The sequence below is a fragment of the Paramisgurnus dabryanus genome, chromosome 1 (genome assembly GCF_030506205.2).
Source record: "Paramisgurnus dabryanus chromosome 1, PD_genome_1.1, whole genome shotgun sequence".
In the NCBI taxonomy this organism is placed as follows: domain Eukaryota; kingdom Metazoa; phylum Chordata; class Actinopteri; order Cypriniformes; family Cobitidae; genus Paramisgurnus; species Paramisgurnus dabryanus.
This window is the reverse complement of record NC_133337.1, coordinates 72,424,117-72,439,837: the sequence shown is the minus strand read 5'-3', so window position 1 is coordinate 72,439,837 and position 15,721 is coordinate 72,424,117. Positions and strand designations below refer to the sequence as shown.

At 44.1% G+C, this 15,721-nt stretch overlaps 1 protein-coding gene across 1 annotated transcript in view; it reads right to left on the bottom strand.

Moving 5' to 3' along the window:
• LOC135734550 (uncharacterized) overlaps window positions 1-15,721 on the bottom strand; it is a 318,539-nt gene that overhangs the window by 16,730 nt on the left and 286,088 nt on the right. The window lies entirely within an intron of this gene.

Below are 15,721 nucleotides of genomic sequence, written 5' to 3'. Positions count from 1 at the left end.
TTGCTCATACTTATTATTAGTGGTGCTTGCATTTATGCAAGGCATCACTATTATTATCTTGCATACTTATTATGTTGGCTTGACAAAGCCAACATACTGTTCTTCGATCTAAGCTTATTATTAGTGGTGCTTGCATTTATGCAAGGCTTCACTATTACTATTGCTCATACTTAATATAATATTTTTTTATTTATTATTCTTATATCCGGACACTTTTTCGGCGCGTAACTCGTCCCACAGGGTTTGTCGTAGACCAATGAAACAGGGCTCAAAATGACCGGCTTATTGAGGACACGTCTGCTATGACTTTTATAAGGGATCGGGTGCAGGTTTTCTGAAAGGGGGGCAATAAACAACCCGAAAAATCCCATTGACTTAAAGGAATAGTCTACTCATTTTCAATATTAAAATATGCTATTACCATAACTAAGAACTGTTGAATCATCCCTCTGTCATCTGTGTGTGCGCACGTAAGCGCTGGAGCGCGCTGCGACGCTACGATAGCATTTAGCTTAGCCCCATTCATTCAGTGGTACCATTTAGAGATAAAGTTAGAAGTGACCAAACACATCAACGTTATTCCTATTTAATACGAGTAGTTATACGAGCAAGTTTGGTGGTACAAAATAAAACATAGCGCTTTTCTAAGCGGATTTAAAAGAGTAACTATATTTTATGGCGTAATAGCACTTTTGGGAGTACTTCGACTCGGCGCAGTAACACCCTCCCTCTCCCATAATGAGAGTGAGAAGGGGAGCGGACTTTTCAGGCGAGTCGAAGTACTCCCAAAAGTGCTATTACGCCACACAATATAGTTCCTCTTTTAAATCCGCTTAGAAAAGCGCTATGTTTTATTTTGTACCACCAAACTTGCTCGTATAACTACTCGTCTTAAATAGGAAAAACGTTGATGTGTTTGGTCACTTCTAACTTTATCTCTTAATGGTACCATTGAATGAATGGGGCTAAGCTAAATGCTATCGTAGCGTCGCAGCGCGCTCCAGCGCTTACGTGCACACACACAGATGACAGAGGGATGATTCAACAGTTCTTAGTTAAGGTAATAACATATTTTAATATTGAAAATGAGTAGACTATTCCTTTAACATTGGGCCCAACTTTGACGGGTCATAGCTCCGCTCAAGGATTTTGTAGAAACATGTGGGTTATAACATTTGAAGAGGGTGGTAGGCTCTGTAAGAACATACATCACAATGGGGTGTAAGTTGTATCCCTGGGGTGTAAGAGGCCCCCGAAATGTCCCATTGACTTATAATGGGGCAGGGAACACGCCCATATAAGGGAATAAAACCGTTCCAGATGGGATATCTTTGCTTTAAAGTGTCATAGAGATAAGTGGGTGGGCTCATTTTACTCAGGCATCCAATCAGTCTCTCAGGATCATTTCAGAGCTATTAGGCCATGCCCCTAGCAACCACTTTTGAGCACCCTAGCAACATCTCCCATAGACTGCCATTATAAAATGCCCAGATGGGATATTTTCGCTTTACAATGTCATAGAGACATGGGGGTGGGCTCATTTTACTCAGATATCCAATCAATTTATCAGGATAGTCCCAGAGCTATTAAGCCACGCCCCTAGCAACCACTTTTAAACACCCTAGCAACATAAAATTCGAACAGTTATACCTCGGCATCAGAACATCGTAGAGACACGGGGTTGGACCGTTTTACTTGTGACTCGGAGTGTAACAACTGATCACATCATTGGCCACTCCCAAGCCCCGCCCCTAGCAACCAAATCAGAGCACCCTAGCAACCGAATAAACAAAGCCTTATATCTCCGCATCAGAACATCGTAGAGACACGGGGGTTGGACCGTTTGACTCATGACTCCGAGTGTAATCACTATGGGATGCCAATATTTTCCCTAGCAACCAAATACAGTACCTTAGCAACAGAGTAAACAGAGACTTATATCTCCACATCAGAACATCGTAGAGACACGGGGGTTGGACCGTTTGACTCGTGACTCAGAGTGTAATCACTATGGGATGCCAATTTTTTCCATAGCAACCAAATACAGTACCTTAGCAACAGAGTAAACAAAGCCTTGTATCTCCGCATCAGAACATCGTAGAGACACGGGGGTTGGACCGTTTGACTTGTGACTCGGAGTGTAATCACCAGTGGATGCCAATTTTTTCCCTAGCAACCAAATACAGTACCTTAGCAACAGAGTAAACAGAGACTTATATCTCCACATCAGAACATCGTAGAGACACGGGGGTTGGACCGTTTGACTCGTGACTCAGAGTGTAATCACTATGGGATGCCAATTTTTTCCATAGCAACCAAATACAGTACCTTAGCAACAGAGTAAACAAAGCCTTGTATCTCCGCATCAGAACATCGTAGAGACACGGGGGTTGGACCGTTTTACTTGTGACTCGGAGTGTAATCACCAGTGGATGCCAATTTTTTCCATAGCAACCAAATACAGTACCTTAGCAACAGAGTAAACAAAGCCTTGTATCTCCGCATCAGAACATCTTAGAGACACGGGGGTTGGACCGTTTTACTTGTGACTCGGAGTGTAATCACTGGGCACATCATTGGCCACTCCCAAGCCACGCCCCTAGCAACCAAATTTGAGCACCCTAGCAACCAAAAAACAAAGCCTTATATCTCCGCATCAGAACATCATAGAGACACGGGGTTTGGACCGTTTTACTTGTGACTCGGAGTGTAATCACTGGGCACATCATTGGCCACTCCCAAGCCACGCCCCTAGCAACCAAATACAGTACCCTAGCAACAGAGTAAACAAAGCCTTATATCTCCGCATCAGAACATCGTAGAGACACGGGGGTTGGACCGTTTTACTTGTGACTCGGAGTGTAATCACTGGGCACATAATTGGCCACTCCCAAGCCACGCCCCTAGCAACCAAATACAGTACCCTAGCAACAGAGTAAACAAAGCCTTATATCTCCGCATCAGAACATCGTAGAGACACGGGGGTTGGACAGTTTTACTTGTGACTCGGAGTGTAATCACTGGGCACATCATTGGCCACTCCCAAGCCATGCCCCTAGCAACCAAATACAGTACCCTAGCAACAGAGTAAACAAAGCCTTATATCTCCACATCAGAACATCGTAGAGACATGGGGGTTGGACCGTTTGACTCATGACTCGGAGGGTAATCACTAGTGGATGCCATTTTTTTCCCTAGCAACCAAATACAGTACCCTAGCAACAGAGTAAACAAAGCCTTATATCTCCGCATCAGAACATCGTAGAGACATGGGGTTTGGACCGTTTGACTCGTGACTCGGAGGGTAATCACTAGTGGATGCCATTTTTTTCCCTAGCAACCAAATACAGTACCCTAGCAACAGAGTAAACAAAGCCTTATATCTCCGCATCAGAACATCGTAGAGACACGGGGGTTGGACCGTTTGACTCGTGACTCGGAGGGTAATCACTAGTGGATGCCATTTTTTTCCCTAGCAACCAAATACAGTACCCTAGCAACAGAGTAAACAAAGCCTTATATCTCCGCATCAGAACATCGTAGAGACACGGGGGTTGGATCGTTTGACTCGTGACTCGGAGGGTAATCACTAGTGGATGCCATTTTTTCCCTTAGCAACCAAATACAGTACCCTAGCAACAGAGTAAACAAAGCCTTATATCTCCGCATCAGAACATCGTAGAGACACGGGGGTTGGACCGTTTGACCCATGACTCGGAGGGTAATCACAAGTGGATGCCATTTTTTCCCTAGCAACCAAATACAGTACCCTAGCAACAGAGTAAACAAACCCTTATATCTCCGCATCAGAACATCGTAGAGACACGGGGTTTGGACCGTTTGACTCGTGACTCGGAGTGTAATCACTAGTGGATGCCAATTTTCTCCCTAGCAACCAAATACATTACCCTAGCAACAGAGTAAACAAAGCCTTTTATCTCCACATCAGAACATCGCAGAGACACGGGGGTTGGACCGTTTGACTCGTATCTCGGAGTGTAATCACTAGTGGATGCCAATTTTTTCCCTAGCAACCAAATACAGTACCCTAGCAACAGAGTAAACAAAGCCTTATATCTCCGCATCAGAATATCGTAGAGACATGTGGGTTGAATTGTTTTACTTTTGGCTTGGAGTATAATCATATATTGTCCCCCGAAATTTGCCACGGCAAGCACCACTTCACATTTTCTTCAGGAAAAGTACCTATCTAGTTAGTGGTGCTTGCATTTATGCAAGGCATCACTATTATTATTCCCCATACTTATTATGTTGGCTTGAGAAAGCCAACATACTGTCGTTGCACTTAAACTTAAACTTATTATTATTAGTGGTGCTTGCATTTATGCAAAGCATCACTATTATTATTGCTTTCGGTTATTATTATTCTTCTTCTTATATCTGGACACTTTTTCGGCACCTAACTTGTCCCGCACGGTTTGCCGTAGTCCCATGAAAGAGGGCTCAAATTGACCGGTTTATTGAGGAGAGGTGTGCTATGACTTTTATAAGGGATCGGGTGCAAGATTTTCGAAAGGGGGGCGAAAAACCACCCGAAAAATCCCATTGACTTAACATTGCGCCCAACTTTGACGGGTCATAGCTCCGTTCGAGGATTTTGTAAAAACATGTAGGTTACAACATTTGAAGAGGGTGGTAGACTCTGTAAGAACATACATCACATTGGGGTGTAAGTTGTACCCCTGGGGTGTAAGAGGCACCCGAAATTCCCCATTGACTTATAATGGGGCAGGGAACACGCCCATATAAGGGAATAAAATCGTTCCTGATGGGATATCTTTGCTTTACAGTGTCGTAGAGATAAGTGGGTGGGCTCATTTTACTCGGGCATCCAATCAGTCTCTCAGGATCATCCCAGAGCTATTAAGCCACGCCCCTAGCAACAATTTTGGGCACCCTAGCAACATCTCCCATAGACTGCCATTATAAAATGCCCAAATGGATATCTTTGCACCACAGTGTCATAGAGACATGGGGATGGGCTCATTTTACTCAGGCATCCAATCAGTCTCTCAGGATACTTACATAGATATAAGCCACGCCCCTAGCAACCACTTTTGAGCACCCTAGCAACATAAAATTCAAACAGTTATATCTCGGCATCTGAACATCGTAGAGACACGGGGGTTGGACCGTTTGACTCATGACTCAGAGTGTAATCATTATGGGATGCCAATTTTTTCCCTAGCAACCAAATACAGTACCCTAGCAACAGGGTAAACAAAGCCTTATATCTCCGCATCAGAACATCGTAGAGACACGGGGGTTGGACCGTTTGACTCGTGACTCAGAGTGTAATCACTATGGGATGCCAATTTTTTCCCTAGCAACCAAATACAGTACCCTAGCAACAGAGTAAACAAAGCCTTATATCTCAGCATCAGAACATCGTAGAGACACGGGGGTTGGACCGTTTGACTCGTGACTCGGCGTGTAATCACTATGGGATGCCAATTTTTTCCCTAGCAACCAAATACAGTACCCTAGCAACAGAGTAAACAAAGCCTTATATCTCCGCATCAGAACATCGTAGAGACACGGGGGTTGGACCGTTTCACTCGTGACTCGGCGTGTAATCACTATGGGATGCCATTTTTTTTCCTAGCAACCAAATACAGTACCCTAGCAACAGAGTAAACAAAGCCTTATATCTCCGCATCAGAACATCGTAGAGACACGGGGGTTGGACCGTTTGACTCGTGACTCAGTGTGTAATCACTATGGGATGCCAAATTTTTCCCTAGCAACCAAATACAGTACCGTAGCAACAGAGTAAACAAAGCCTTATATCTCTGCATCAGAACATTGTAGAGACACAGGGGTTTGATCATTTTACTTTTGACTGCGTGTAAAATCACTCTTAGAATATTTTGTCCCCCGAAATTTGCCACGGCAAGCACCACTTCACATTTTCTTCTGGAAATGTACCTATCTAGTTATGTTGGCTTGAGAAAGCCAACATACTGTTGTTGCACTTAAACTTATTAGTGGTGCTTGCATTTATGCAAAGCATCACTATTACTATCTTGCATACTTATTATTATTATTATTAGTGGTGCTTGCATTTATGCAAGGCATCACTATTACTATTGCTCATACTTATTATTTATAATTATTATTCTTCTTTTTCTGGACACTTTTTCGGCGCGTAACTCGTCCCGCACGGTTTAACGTAGTCCCACGAAAGAGGGCTCAAATCGACCGGATTATTGAGGAGAGGTGTGCTATGACTTTTATAAGGGATCGGGTGCAGGATTTCTGAAAGGGGGGCAAAAAACCACCCGAAAAATCCCATTGACTTAACATTGCGCCCAACTTTGACAGGTCATAGCTCCGCTAGAGGATTTTATAGAAACATGTGGGTTACAACATTTGAAGAGGGTGGTAGGCTCTGTAAGAACATGGATCACAATGGGGTGTAAGTTGTACCCCTGGGGTGTAAGAGGCACCCAAAAATTCCCATTGACTTATAATGGGGCAGGAAACATGCCCATATAAGGAAATAAAAAAAGTTCCAGCTGCGATATCTTCGCTTTACAATGTCCTACAGACAAGTGGGTGGGCTCATTTCACTCCGGCATCCAATCAGTCTCTCAGGATCATCTCAGAGCTATTAAGCCACGCCCCTAGCAACAATTTTGGCCACCCTAGCAACATCTCCCATAGACTGCCATTATAAAATGCCCAGATGGATATCTTTGCACCTGAGTGTCATAGAGACATGGGGGTGGGCTCATTTTACTCAGGCATCCAATCAGTTTCTCAGGATCCTTAAAGACTTACTAAGCCACGCCCCTAGCAACCACTTTTCAGCACCCTAGCAACATAAAATTCAAACAGTTATATCTCAGCATCCGAACATCGTAGAGACACGGGGGTTGGACCGTTTGACTCGTGACTCAGAGTGTAATCATTATGGGATGCCAATTTTTTCCCTAGCAACCAAATACAGTACCCTAGCAACAGAGTAAACAAAGCCTTATATCTCCGCATCAGAACATCGTAGAGACATGGGGGTTGGACCGTTTGACTCGTGACTCAGAGTGTAATCATTATGGGATGCCAATTTTTTCCCTAGCAACCAAATACAGTACCCTAGCAACAGAGTAAACAAAGCCTTATATCTCCGCATCAGAACATCGTAGAGACATGGGGGTTGGACCGTTTGACTCGTGACTCAGAGTGTAATCATTATGGGATGCCAATTTTTTCCCTAGCAACCAAATACAGTACCCTAGCAACAGAGTAAACAAAGCCTTATATCTCCGCATCAGAACATCGTAGAGACATGGGGGTTGGACCGTTTGACTCGTGACTCAGAGTGTAATCATTATGGGATGCCAATTTTTTCCCTAGCAACCAAATACAGTACCCTAGCAACAGAGTAAACAAAGCCTTATATCTCCGCATCAGAACATCGTAGAGACACGGGGGTTGGACCGTTTGACTCGTGACTCGGCGGGTAATCACTATGGGATGCCAATTTTTTCCCTAGCAACCAAATACAGTACCCTAGCAACAGAGTAAACAAAGCCTTATATCTCCGCATCAGAACATCGTAGAGACACGGGGGTTGGACCGTTTGACTCATGACTCGGAGGGTAATCACTATGGGATGTCAAAATTTTCCCTAGCAACCAAATACAGTACCCTAGCAACCGAATAAACAAATCCTTATATCTCTGCATCAGAACATCGTTGAGACACGGAGGTTGGACCGTATACCTCAGGACTCAGAGTGTAATCATTATGGGATGTCAAAATTTTCCCTAGCAACCAAATACAGTACCCTAGCAACCGGATAAACACAGCCTTATATCTCCACATCAGAACATCGTACAGACACGGGAGTTGGATCGTTTAACTTTTGGCTTGGAGTATAATCATATATGGTCCCCAGAATTTTGCCACGGCAAGCACCACTCACATTTTCTTCAGGAAATGTACCTATCTAGTTATTAGTGGTGCTTGCATTTATGCAAAGCATCACTATTACTATCTTGCATACTTATTATTATTATTATTATTATTATTATTATTCTTTTTCTGGACACTTTTTCGGCGCGTAACTCGTCCCGCACGCTTTGTCGTAGACCCATAAATTAGGGCTCAAATCGACCGGCTTATTGAGGAGAGGTGTGCTATGACTTTTATAAGCGATCGGGTGCAGGATTTCCGAAAGGGGGGCGAAAAACCACCCAAAAAATCCCATTGACTTAACATTGCGCCAAACTTTGACGAGTCATAGCTCCGCTCGAGGATTTTGTAGAAACATGTGGGTTACAACATTTGAAGAGGGTGGTAGGCTCTGTAAAAACATGGATCACAATGGGGTGTAAGATGTACCCCTGGGGTGTAAGAGGTGCCCAAAAGTGCCCCAATGAAAAGTCAATGGGGCAAAATCCCATAGACTTACCATTGCAAAAATTTTGACGGGTCACAGGTCCGAGCCAGGATTTCATAGAAACATGTGGGTTACTAAATTTGAAGAGGGTGCTAGACTCTGTCAGGACGTCCCCCACAATGGGGTGTAAGGTTACCATAGCAACCATTTTGGGCACCCTAGCAACCTATACCATAGACTGCCATTAAAAAATGCCCGGATGGATATCTTTGCACCACAGTGTCATAGAGACATGGGGGTGGGCTCATTTTACTCAGGCATCCAATCAGTCTCTCAGGATCCTTACAGACTTACTAAGCCACGCCCCTAGCAACCACTTTTGAGCACCCTAGCAACATAAAATACAAACAGTTATATCTCTGCATCAGAACATCGTAGAGACATGGGGGTTGGACCGTTTTACTTGTGACTAGGGGTGTAACAATTGGGCACATCATTGGCCACTCCCAAGCCACGCCCCTAGCAACCAAATTTGAGCACCCTAGCAACCGAATAAACAAAGCCTTATATCTCCGCATCAGAACATCGTAGAGACACGGGGTTTGGACCGTTTTACTTGTGACTCGGAGTGTAATCACTGGGCACATCATTGGCCACTCCCAAGCCACGCCCCTAGCAACCAAATACAGTACCCTAGCAACAGAGTAAACAAAGCTTTATATCTCCGCATCAGAACATCGTAGAGACACAGGGGTTGGACCGTTTTACTTGTGACTCGGAGTGTAATCACTGGGCACATAATTGGCCACTCCCAAGCCACGCCCCTAGCAACCAAATACAGTACCCTAGCAACAGAGTAAACAAAGCCTTATATCTCCGCATCAGAACATCGTAGAGACACGGGGGTTGGACCGTTTTACTTGTGACTCGGAGTGTAATCACTGGGCACATCATTGGCCACTCCCAAGCCACGCCCCTAGCAACCAAATACAGTACCCTAGCAACAGAGTAAACAAAGCCTTATATCTCCACATCAGAACATCGTAGAGACATGGGGGTTGGACCGTTTGACTCGTGACTCAGAGGGTAATCACTAGTGGATGCCATTTTTTTCCCTAGCAACCAAATACAGTACCCTAGCAACAGAGTAAACAAAGCCTTATATCTCCGCATCAGAACATCATAAAGACACGGGGGTTGGACCGTTTGACTCATGACTCGGAGGGTAATCACTAGTGGATGCAATTTTTTTCCCTAGCAACCAAATACAGTACCCTAGCAACAGAGTAAACAAAGCCTTATATCTGCGCATCAGAACATCCTAGAGACACGGGGGTTGGACCGTTTGACTCGTGACTCGGAGGGTAATCACTAGTGGATGCCATTTTTTCCCTAGCAACCAAATACAGTACCCTAGCAACAGAGTAAACAAAGCCTTATATCTCCGCATCAGAACATCGTAGAGACACGGGGTTTGGACCGTTTGACTCGTGACTCGGAGTGTAATCACTAGTGGATGCCAATTTTCTCCCTAGCAACCAAATACATTACCCTAGCAACAGAGTAAACAAAGCCTTTTATCTCCACATCAGAACATCGCAGAGACACGGGGGTTGGACCGTTTGACTCGTATCTCGGAGTGTAATCACTAGTGGATGCCAATTTTTTCCCTAGCAACCAAATACAGTACCCTAGCAACAGAGTAAACAAAGCCTTATAACTCTGCATCAGAACATCGTAGAGACACGGGGGTTGGACCGTTTTACTTTTGGCTTGGAGTATAATCATAAATTGTCCCCTGAAATTTGCCACGGCAAGCACCACTCACATTTTCTTCAGGAAATGTACCTATCTAGTTATTATTATTATTCTTCTTTTTCTGGACACTTTTTCGGCGCGTAACTCGTCCCGCACGCTTTGTCGTAGACCCATAAATTAGGGCTCAAATCGACCGGCTTATTGAGGAGAGGTGTGCTATGACTTTTATAAGCGATCGGGGGCAGGATTTCCGAAAGGGGGGCGAAAAACCACCCGAAAAATCCCATTGACTTAACATTGCGCCCAACTTTGACGAGTCATAGCTCCGCTCGAGGATTTTGTTGAAACATGTGGGTTACAACATTTGAAGAGGGTGGTAGGCTCTGTAAGAACATGGATCACAATGGGGTGTAAGTTGTACCCCTGGGGTGTAAGAGGTGCCCAAAAGTGCCCCAATGAAAAGTCAATAGGCCAAAATCCCATAGACTTACCATTGCAAAAATTTTGACGGGTCATAGGTCCGAGCCAGGATTTCATAGAAACATGTGGGTTACTAAATTTGAAGAGGGTGCTAGACTCTGTCAGGACGTCCCCCACAATGGGGTGTAAGGTTACCATAGCAACCATTTTGGGCACCCTAGCAACCTATACCATAGACTGCCATTATAAAATGCCCGGATGGATATCTTTGCACCACAGTGTCATAGAGACATGGGGGTGGGCTCATTTTACTCAGGCATCCAATCAGTCTCTCAGGATCCTTACAGACTTACTAAGCCACGCCCCTAGCAACCACTTTTGAGCACCCTAGCAACATAAAATACAAACAGTTATATCTCGGCATCAGAACATCGTAGAGACACGGGGGTTGGACCGTTTTACTTGTGACTAGGGGTGTAACAATTGGGCACATCATTGGCCACTCCCAAGCCACGCCCCTAGCAACCAAATTTGAGCACCCTAGCAACCGAATAAACAAAGCCTTATATCTCCGCATCAGAACATCGTAGAGACACGGGGTTTGGACCGTTTTACTTGTGACTCGGAGTGTAATCACTGGGCACATCATTGGCCACTCCCAAGCCACGCCCCTAGCAACCAAATACAGTACCCTAGCAACAGAGTAAACAAAGCCTTATATCTCCGCATCAGAACATCGTAGAGACACGGGGGTTGGACCGTTTTACTTGTGACTCGGAGTGTAATCACTGGGCACATAATTGGCCACTCCCAAGCCACGCCCCTAGCAACCAAATACAGTACCCTAGCAACAGAGTAAACAAAGCCTTATATCTCCGCATCAGAACATCGTAGAGACACGGGGGTTGGACCGTTTTACTTGTGACTCGGAGTGTAATCACTGGGCACATCATTGGCCACTCCCAAGCCACGCCCCTAGCAACCAAATACAGTACCCTAGCAACAGAGTAAACAAAGCCTTATATCTCCACATCAGAACATCGTAGAGACATGGGGGTTGGACCGTTTGACTCATGACTCGGAGGGTAATCACTAGTGGATGCCATTTTTTTCCCTAGCAACCAAATACAGTACCCTAGCAACAGAGTAAACAAAGCCTTATATCTCCACATCAGAACATCGTAGAGACATGGGGGTTGGACCGTTTGACTCATGACTCGGAGGGTAATCACTAGTGGATGCAATTTTTTCCCTAGCAACCAAATACAGTACCCTAGCAACAGAGTAAACAAAGCCTTATATCTCCACATCAGAACATCGTAGAGACATGGGGGTTGGACCGTTTGACTCGTGACTCGGAGGGTAATCACTAGTGGATGCAATTTTTTCCCTAGCAACCAAATACAGTACCCTAGCAACAGAGTAAACAAAGCCTTATATCTCCGCATCAGAACATCGTAGAGACATGGGGTTTGGACCGTTTAACTTTTGGCTTGGAGTATAATCATAAATTGTCCCCTGAAATTTGCCACGGCAAGCACCACTCACATTTTCTTCAGGAAATGTACCTATCTAGTTATGTTGGCTTGAGAAAGCCAACATACTGTTGTTGCACTTAAACTTATTATTATTATTATTATTATTCTTTTTCTTCTGAGACTAAAATTTCTAACTCTAACTCGTCCTAGAGCTTTCAAGCTACAGCCATCAAACTTTGGACAGACTTTCGGTCTGATCTGACGAGGTGTGCTATATCTTTTCTAACTGATGGGACCTTCCGAATTCCTAAACGGGGCGCTGAAACACCCCAAAATTTCCATTGACTTAACATTGAGACAAACTTTGACGGGTCATAGCTGCGAGTGAGAAACTTGTAGAAACTAGTGGCTTACCACATTTAAGGAGGCTGACAGGCTGTGTAAGAACATACCTCACAATGGGGTGTAAGCTGTACCCCTGGGGTGTAAGAGGCCCCCAAAATTTCCCATTGACTTATAATGGGGCAGGAAACATGCCCATAAAAGGGAATAAAAGCGTCCCAGATGGAATATCTTCACTTTAGAGTGTCTTAGAGACATGGGGGTGGGCTCATTTTACTCAAGCATCCAATCAGTCTCTTAGGATCACCCCAGAGCTATTAAGCCACGCCCCTAGCAACAATTTTGGGTACCCTAGCAACATCTCCCATAGACTACCATTATAAAAAGCCCAGATGGATATCTTTGCACCAGAGTGTCATAGAGACATAGGGGTGGGCTCATTTTACTCAGGCATCCAATCAGTCTCTTAGGATTCTTATTGAGGTATTAAGCCACGCCCCTAGCAACAGAATATGAAGACCCTAGCAACATAATAAACAAAGCCTTATATCTCTGGATCTGAACATCGTAGAGACACAGGGGTTGGACCGTTTTACTTGTGGCTTGAAGTGTAATCATTATGGGATGCCAATTTTCTCCCTAGCAACCAAACTTAGTACCCTAGCAACGGAATAAACAAAGCCTTATATCTCCGCTTCAGAACATCATAGAGACACGGGGGTTGGACCGTTTTACTTGTGGCTTGAAGTGTGATCATTATGGGATGCCAATTTTCTCCCTAGCAACCAAACTTAGTACCCTAGCAACGGAATAAACAAAGCCTCATATCTCTGCATCAGAAAATTGTAGAGACACTGGGGTTGGACCGTTTTACTTGTGGCTTGAAGTGTGATTATTATGGGATGCCAATTTTCTCCCTAGCAACCAAACTTAGTACCCTAGTAACGGAATAAACAAAGCCTTATATCTCCGCATCAGAACATTGTAGAGACACGGGGGTTGGACCGTTTTACTTGTGGCTTGAAGGGTGATCATTATGGGATGCCAATTTTCTCCCTAGCAACCAAACTTAGTACCCTAGCAATGCAATACATGTTAGCTTCATGCTAGCTTCCTGCTAATCATGCTAGCTTCATGCTAGCTTCATGCTAATCATGCTAGCTTCATGCTAATCATGCTAACTTCATGCTAGCTTCATGCTAATCATGCTAACATCATGCTAGCTTCATGCTAATCATGCTAGCATCATGCTAGCTTCATGCTAATCATGCTAGCATCATGCTAATCATGCTAGCATCATGCTAGCTTCATGCTAACTTCATGCTAATCATGCTAGCTTCATGCTAGCTTCATGCTAATCATGCTAGCATCATGCTAGCTTCATGCTAATCATGCTAACATCATGCTAGCTTCATGCTAATCATGCTATCATCATGTTAGCTTCATGCTAATCATGTTAGCATCATGCTAGCTTCATGCTAATCATGCTAGCATCATGCTAGCTTCATGCTAGCTTCATGCTAATCATGCTAGCATCATGCTAACTTCATGCTAATCATGCTAGCATCATGCTAGCTTCATGCTAATCATGCTAGCATCATGCTAGCTTCATGCTAATCATGCTAGCATCATGCTAGCTTCATGCTAATCATGCTAGCATCATGCTAGCTTCATGCTAATCATGCTAACTTCATGCTAATCATGCTAGCTTCATGCTAATCATGCTAACTTCATGCTAATCATGCTAGCATCATGCTAGCTTCATGCTAATCATGCTAGCATCATGCTAGCTTCATGGTAAATCATGCTACCTTCATACTTAAACATACTAACAGCCAGATAGCCTACTAAACTAAACTTATGTCAAACCGTTTTAAACGTTCAGGCTACGCTTTCTCAAGCCAACATAAAGTTTGTCTTCAAACTTTACTATCTAGTTAGTGGTGCTTGCATTTATGCAAGGCATCACTATTACTATTCCAAAAATTATTATTATATTTTATTCTTACATCTGCACGTTTTTTCGGCACCTAACTCGTCCCGCACGGTTTGTCGTAGACCCATGAAAGAGGGCTCAAATCGACCGGCTTATTGAGGAGAGGTGTGCTATGACTTTTATAAGCGATCGGGTGCAGGATTTCCGAAAGGGGGGCGAAAAACCACCCGAAAAATCCCATTGACTTAACATTGCGCCCAACTTTGACGAGTCATAGCTCCGCTCGAGGATTTTGTAGAAACATGTGGGTTACAACATTTGAAGAGGGTGGTAGACTCTGTAAGAACATACATCACATTGGGGTGTAAGTTGTACCCCTGGGGTGTAAGAGGCGCCCAAAAGTGCCCCAATGAAAAGTCAATGGGGGAAAATCCCATAGACTTAACATTCCAAAAACTTTGACGGGTCATAGGTACGAGCGAGAATTTTGTAAAAACATGTGGGTTACATTATTTGAAGAGGGTGATAGACTCTGTAAGAACATGGATCACAATGGGGTGTAAGTTGTACCCCTGGGGTGTAGAAGGCACCCGAATTTTCCCATTGACTTATAATGGGGCAGGAAACATGCCCATTTAAGGGAATAAAAAAGTTCCAGATGGGATATCTTTGCTTTACAATGTCGTAAAGACAAGGGGGTGGGCTCATTTTACTCAGACATCCAATCAGTCTATCAGGATATTCCCAAAGCTTTTAAGCCACGCCCCTAGCAACCACTTTTGAGCACCCTAGCAACATAAAATTCAAACAGTTATATCTCTGCATCAGAACATCATAGAGACACGGGGGTTGGACCGTTTGACTCGTGACTCGGAGTGTAATCATTATGGGATGCCAATTTTTTCCCTAGCAACCAAATACAGTACCCTAGCAACAGAGTAAACAAAGCCTTATATCTCCGCATCAGAACATCGTAGAGACACGGGGGTTGGACCGTTTGACTCGTGACTCGGAGTGTAATCATTATGGGATGCCAATTTTTTCCCTAGCAACCAAATACAGTACCCTAGCAACAGAGTAAACAAAACCTTATATCTCCGCATCAGAACATCGTGGAGACACGGAGGTTGGACCGTTTGACTCGTGACTCAGAGTGTAATCATTATGGGATGCAATTTTTTCCTTAGCAACCAAATACAGTACCCTAGCAACAGAGTAAACAAAGCCTTATATCTCCGCATCAGAACATCGTAGAGACACGGGGGTTGGACCGTTTGACTAGTGACTCAGAGTGTAATCATTATGGGATGCCAATTTTTTCCCTAGCAACCAAATACAGTACCCTAGCAACAGAGTAAACAAAGCCTTATATCTCCGCATCAGAACATCGTAGAGACACGGGGGTTGGACCGTTTGACTCGT